Genomic DNA, 6,121 nt, shown 5'->3' on the forward strand with positions numbered 1-6,121 from the left:
GTCGCAACTACGTGTAAATATCCTTTTACTTTACTGTTATTTTATTTCATTTCACTGTTGTTTTATTGTTTGCATTATTGTCTTTAATAATTTTATTATTGTTTGCTATTTCCTTTTTACTGTTTTCTTTTTGACTCGCGAGCCATGTGCTTCATGCGTTATTTGACACTAACATGTTACCTCATTCACAGCTGTGACCCACTATCACCAAGACTCTTAAATGTGATTTCTTTTGTCAAACACTCACAAATTGTTTTTGAGAAATATTCCAATGGCAGCTACTCCCAATAGACAATTCAAGAACATTTGTGTGCTTTCTGGATTTACCTATGGCAAACATAAAGAGTTCGTTGAGGCAGCCATAGATCTTGGTCGAAGCATAGCAGCGAGAAATTTACATTTGGTGTATGGAGGAGGTAACCGAGGGTTATCAAAAATGGTCTCCGAAGCAGCTTTTATCAGAGGAAGTCAAGTGTTAGGCATCATCCCAAGAGTCCTAAAACCATTGGGCAGTTCGTCTGACTCATCAACTGGAGAAGAGTTAGTCGTCTCAGGTATGCAAGAAAGAATAACTGAAATGCTTAATCATGCTGATGCATTTATTTTCCTTCCAGGAGATCTTGCAACACTAGAGGCACTTATCACGCTAGCATCTTGGGCCCATCTGCACATCCACCAAAAACCCATCGGTTTGTTAAATGTCAATAACTTTTATGATGGCTTTATCGCATTTCTTAACCATGCAATAAAAAACTATTTCATTCCCGCTAATGTGAAAAAACTTTTTATTTGTGCTCACACTGCTAACGAGCTACTTGATCTGTTACAAGCTTATAGACCGGAGCCAGACCCCTGGACCTTCGTGTTGGAGCGTCCAAATAATGATGGTAACAGTAGCAGCAGTAAGAAGTACAAATTAGATTTAACTCTCCGCCTATAAATATTTTCTTCTGTGTTGCACCACCCAGGTGATGTCTTCTAAACTCTACTTCTTTCCTTTCAAACATTGAGGACAATGTTTCGTTCTGGTTGGGGGGAGGGAATAGTCGACAATTGTAGAATTTTGGTTAAGTTTTTACTAATTTTTGTTGTAGAAACTAACTGTTGCTAACTTTTTGTGTTGAAGATGGCTGAATATGGAGTGTAGTGACTCTAGAAACGCATCTTCATCGTTTATAAAAAAAAAAAAAAATTCAGACATTTTCTTTTTCTTTATTATGTGTTTATGTTTATTTTTCTTCTTTTTAATTTCTCCTCTATAAATATACATTTTCCAACTTTTGAGTCGAAGATGGCTGAATATGGAGTGTAGTTCCTCTAGAAACGCATCTTCTTTAAAAAAAAAAAAATCATTTTCGTTTTCTATCATTTTACGTGTAACTTTTCTAATTAGTTTTTATGCATCATTTTCACATTTCTGCATGCATATTTTCCTTTCATGTTTAGAATAGGTTGGGGGGTAGAATGTTGTTTAAAAAAAAAAAAAATTTGTGTGATTTGTTTTAACATTGGGTGACATGATTAATTTTAAATTTTAGTATTTGTATTATCTTTGGTCTTAAGTGATGTTACATTATGTTTGCTACTCTACATGTTGATGTCGGAGACATATATGAGTTGCTTGAAGGAATGAACATGTCATAATAAGTACCAAGTGAGTTTTTGAGCCTATTATTTTTCTTGGAGAATAACCCTTTTGCCCACTCTTTATACAGCTTAGCAGTTTATTATTTTATACACGATCTCTAAATTACTTTTGAGTTAACCCTAAAAAAAAAAAAATTGTAAAATAAAAAAAAAAGAAAAAAGAAAAAGAAAAAAGAGTGTGTTGCTACATTTGGAGGCCCATCTAACTAGTAGATATGGAAGGTTATTCAGAGCCCTAAAAGACGATGGAAAGGCCATCTTTGATCCGTTTGAGCCTTTCTAGCCATCCCTTTTATTAAATATCCATAGTTAACCCTTTTGAGCCTTTAAAAAAAAAAAAACATTTTCTTTGTCAACTTATCATCTTGACCCACTCCGATTTGGAGTATTACCCGATGTCTTATAAGTTCCATCACCTATTTATGTTTGAGAAAATGTAAATAATTATGTTGTTCAGTGAAGTTATGCCAAAAAACAAAAAAAAACAAAAAAAAAACAAAAACAAAAACAAAAACAAAAGTTGTTGTTTCAAAAGAATAAAAATAGGTGAAATCCACCTTGCAACTTCCAAAAAAAAAAAAAAATTTCTCTGCATTTTTCTCAAACATACACTTTGTTTTCCTTATTTTCCTTCTTTGTTAGCCATGTCCCTAGCCTACGTTTCATCCTAATAAAAGTCCTTCTTGATTTTAGGGAACTATAGTTTGAAGTAGAAGCTAGTTATATGGGCTAAAAAGATGTAGTGATGCATAATTAAAAAAAAAAAAAAGATAAATAAAGTGGGTTGACTAACATTTTATTTGACTTGAGATCGTATTATTTCTAAGCTGAGGGCATATTTATTTCATCTTGGTGAGAGCATGTGATATCACTTCTTTATTATTTTCTCTCTCAATTACCATTCATTGGAGTGACTATTTTTATTGGGATTAATTTATTTGTGAGAGTGTCACTACTTCCAGTGAGATTTTGGGGTTTGACATGTCATTCTTGAGAGTAGCTAAAACAAAGTCTACTGGGCTAATTCATGTGGATGGTTGATGTGGGTGTGATGTTGCTTTAGACTAGAGATAATGCTTATACTTTTATTTGAGTGTTATCATTAATCTGATGGAATAAATACGAGTGTTTCTATTAAAACAAAAAAAAAATTATTTTGAATTTGAATTTTGTTTTCGCTTTATTTGCTAGGGACTAGCAATAAGCTGGTTGGGGGGTGTGTTGAGTATTAGAAAATGCATATTTATAAAGGAGAAAACCGTTATTTTACATTTTAAGTCTTACTAACAACCCTTACTTTTATATATTTAACCTTCTTGTGATTTAATTACATGTGTTTTATTTTAATTAAGTATTTTATGTATTTTAGGGGCATTATAGTCATTTCACAATAAAGGAGAGATCAGACGGCAAAACGGACATCACTTTTGAACTCAGGACGGTCGAAAACCTTAGGAGGAGCATAAAAGGAAAAATGACACTATTCACATGTACGGTACTATTCACGTGTACGGTACTGTATACGTTACTGTTCACGACACTGTTCACATAGACGGATGATGACGTGGCATTGACCGATGATGTGGCATTGACTGATGAGGTGTCACGATCCTGTTGGACTAAAATTCTTATGTACTGTTGATGGTGACGTGGCAGCATATCAGTGGACGAAAAATCTCGCGTACGGTGCATGCATCACACAGGATTATTTTCAACCAAACCGCGTTACTGTTCATCCGGGTCAAACCGTGTTACTGTTCATCCGCGTGGTCAAACCGTGGACTGTTGACTGATGACGTGGCGCAATCCTGAGCGTCCAAACTATTTTTAATCCGATGGCCATGATTTACTCCATGTATCTATAAAAAGGGGGCCTCCCCCCCCTAATTTGATATCTCTGAATCCATTTTTGGGATCCATTTTCTGTAATTCCTTCTCCATCTTGTATTTTCTTCGTATTTTAATAAATTTCCATTTTGCCCCTAGTTCAATTATGAGTGGCTAATTTTCTTTCAAGCTTGGGTTGAAGGTGAAGTCTCAACATGTGTCATGGGCTTAATTTGGTAAATTTATTTTCTCTTCCCCTCTAATTTTTGTGGATGTTTTGACTTCTCGTCGACAAATAATAATAGTCTTGTCTAGATACCGCCTTGGTTACACCGGCTCTCTAGTATAAGGTTATTATTATTTGGCACGATAAGCCCTTAGCACCATATTGATTAGAGCGTGGTTCATGAGGTGTGGATTCCCCCCTCATGATTTAATTGGCATTAATACGGATTATTTAGCCCATGATGCATGTTGATACGGATCCAGATACCCAAGTACGTCATTTCAATAGAATTCTCTTCAATTCATTCTCGCCATTTCAATTCCAGTTTTAGAATTTATTCTCGCCATTTTAATTTAAGTTTTAGCATATTCCAAATCATTTCCACCATAAATCCAATCACCCATTTACAAAATTAATTCTACACAATTAAAATCCACCTCCTCGTGGGATCGACACTCGTCACCATAGATCTATACTACAATAGATTCGTGCGCTTGCGAGTACATTAAAATTTGCACAACAATAAGTCATGTCCAAATTTGTGACATCTCTGTAAAAATTCTGCTTTCAATCCCCATTCTTTGAAGTTTCATGATCACTGCAGTTGCTCTCTCTTAAGAACCAGTCTCTCCTTGCCAGAGCCAGAACAATCCTCCAAAGTATCCTGCACTTTGACCTGGCACCAACCACAGCAATAAGCAATCATATGACAAAAGGTGCAATCTATGCAGTTACAGAATTTTCAAATTGAAATCAGACCTGTATTACAACATCAGAATCCTGAATGCGCAGATGTCGGACATCTATGGATGGGCGGCATTCACCTGTATTGCTTTCTACCTCAATTGCTCTACCCTTTGGCTGAAAGAACAAATCTCAAAATAATTATTGCCAACTAAAAAGCTTTCAGATGATAATGAAAAAATTAATATCGGCATCAGGGAAAAAAGGTAAAGTAACACAAATTAGTAGCATACCAAATCGAACAGTCTCTCTCCCCTATCAGGAAATTTTGGCAAAGGTATAAACTGTGTAATATCTTCAGATTTAAATTCTCGAACTATATTCCCATGCTTAACTTCACAAGCCTGTACTCAAACTAAAAAAAATTTTAAAAAAAAGTTTCCCTTGACCAGATTAATATAAATTAGGAGCCGAACCTCTACAAAATTATAACCTCAGAATTGCTCCTACAAACACTATCAATATAAGACTCACATTAGTTGGAGTTATATGTAAAAGACCAGCCAAAAACAGGGTGTCTTAAGGAGAGTCATCTGAAATTATGACAGTGAATTCACAGCATAAAATTTCAGAATGAGCTGATCCACATCAGGAAGAGACATGCCAGAATATCAACCGGAGGATGTCCTGAAGTGACATAGCACATATATACCATATTAGTTGCTTTAACACAGCAAGCAAGATATTAATTTCATTTACCAGCAAACTGCAGTATCTCTTCCGGCTATTTTGAGTAAAATCAAAATTAAAGAAATCTGATTTGTTACCTCCAGGCTGACTCCATGGCTTCTCCTCAAACGAATCAGTATTTATATCCAGTATAGTTCTGAAAGAAATATAACAACTCATCATTTATTTGAGAAATAAGATCATTAAGAAATCATTGTCTATTAAATCCATTTTCACATAAATAAATGTCTTTAAATTTTAAGTGGAGTCCATTTTCAGCTAGATTTCATGAGAATCACATGATAAACCCTGAGACGTTTGATACCGATGATTACAAACCCCGGTTGACATGTAGCAGATCAAAATTTGGCCTTTTGTCTTAAGGGGCACTCAGCTTGTGATAACTTTGTGAGTGTCGCTTGAATCTTGATGATTGGTGCTTTGGGCCTCCTCACCGGCCTTGGTTTTAGTTGAAAGCGGAATGACTTGTCGTGTTTCTTGCTTGAGACTTAGATGGCATATCGTTTTCAATAAGAAGGCAAACAAAACAACACATCCCCATAAATTGTTGATTTTGATAATTTGTTTCTCAATCCGAAAGACGAAAATCTTTAATTATTCAAAAATTAAAAGGCATTTTGGAGGGTAGTTCTCTCCTTCTACTTTGAATTTTATGAGAACTGATTCAATTTTCAATTATGGCAGGCATGAACAAATTCCTCCAATAGTAATTTTTCGAGCTGCACCAGTAAGCTCTCTCTGTTGACAACACAAATACCATTTAGAATGGCGTATAATTTCATCGAGCACAGGTCATCAGAAACAAGATTCATTAACGCTTTATTGGATATAGGATCATCCATTATGAAAATCCAAGCCACTTCTAATTCGGAAAAGAGCATCTAATTTTACAGTGCTTACGGTGTTGTATCATTAGTGGGAAATTGGTTTATAAGAAGCAGCTCTTTTCTTATTGATGATATAAGAAACTGTGGCTCCAATGGTCAA

At 35.0% G+C, this 6,121-nt stretch overlaps 1 long non-coding RNA gene across 5 annotated transcripts; it reads right to left on the reverse strand.

Annotated features, from left to right (window-relative positions):
- Positions 1–4,228: 4,228 nt before the first annotated feature.
- LOC102619444 (uncharacterized) lies at positions 4,229–5,502 on the reverse strand. 5 transcript variants are annotated; one of them, XR_008055714.1, is made up of 5 exons: positions 5,413–5,502; positions 5,212–5,270; positions 4,678–5,071; positions 4,460–4,561; positions 4,229–4,376 (listed from the first exon to the last, which is right to left on the reverse strand). It is a non-coding gene; the product is annotated as an uncharacterized LOC102619444 (long non-coding RNA). The 5 variants fall into 5 exon arrangements; XR_008055715.1 differs by having other exon boundaries at positions 5,439–5,479; XR_001509150.3 differs by having other exon boundaries at positions 4,678–4,788; positions 4,919–5,071; positions 5,212–5,417.
- Positions 5,503–6,121: the final 619 nt, after the last annotated feature.

Source organism: Citrus sinensis, chromosome 1 (genome assembly GCF_022201045.2).
Source record: "Citrus sinensis cultivar Valencia sweet orange chromosome 1, DVS_A1.0, whole genome shotgun sequence".
In the NCBI taxonomy this organism is placed as follows: Eukaryota; Viridiplantae; Streptophyta; class Magnoliopsida; order Sapindales; family Rutaceae; genus Citrus; species Citrus sinensis.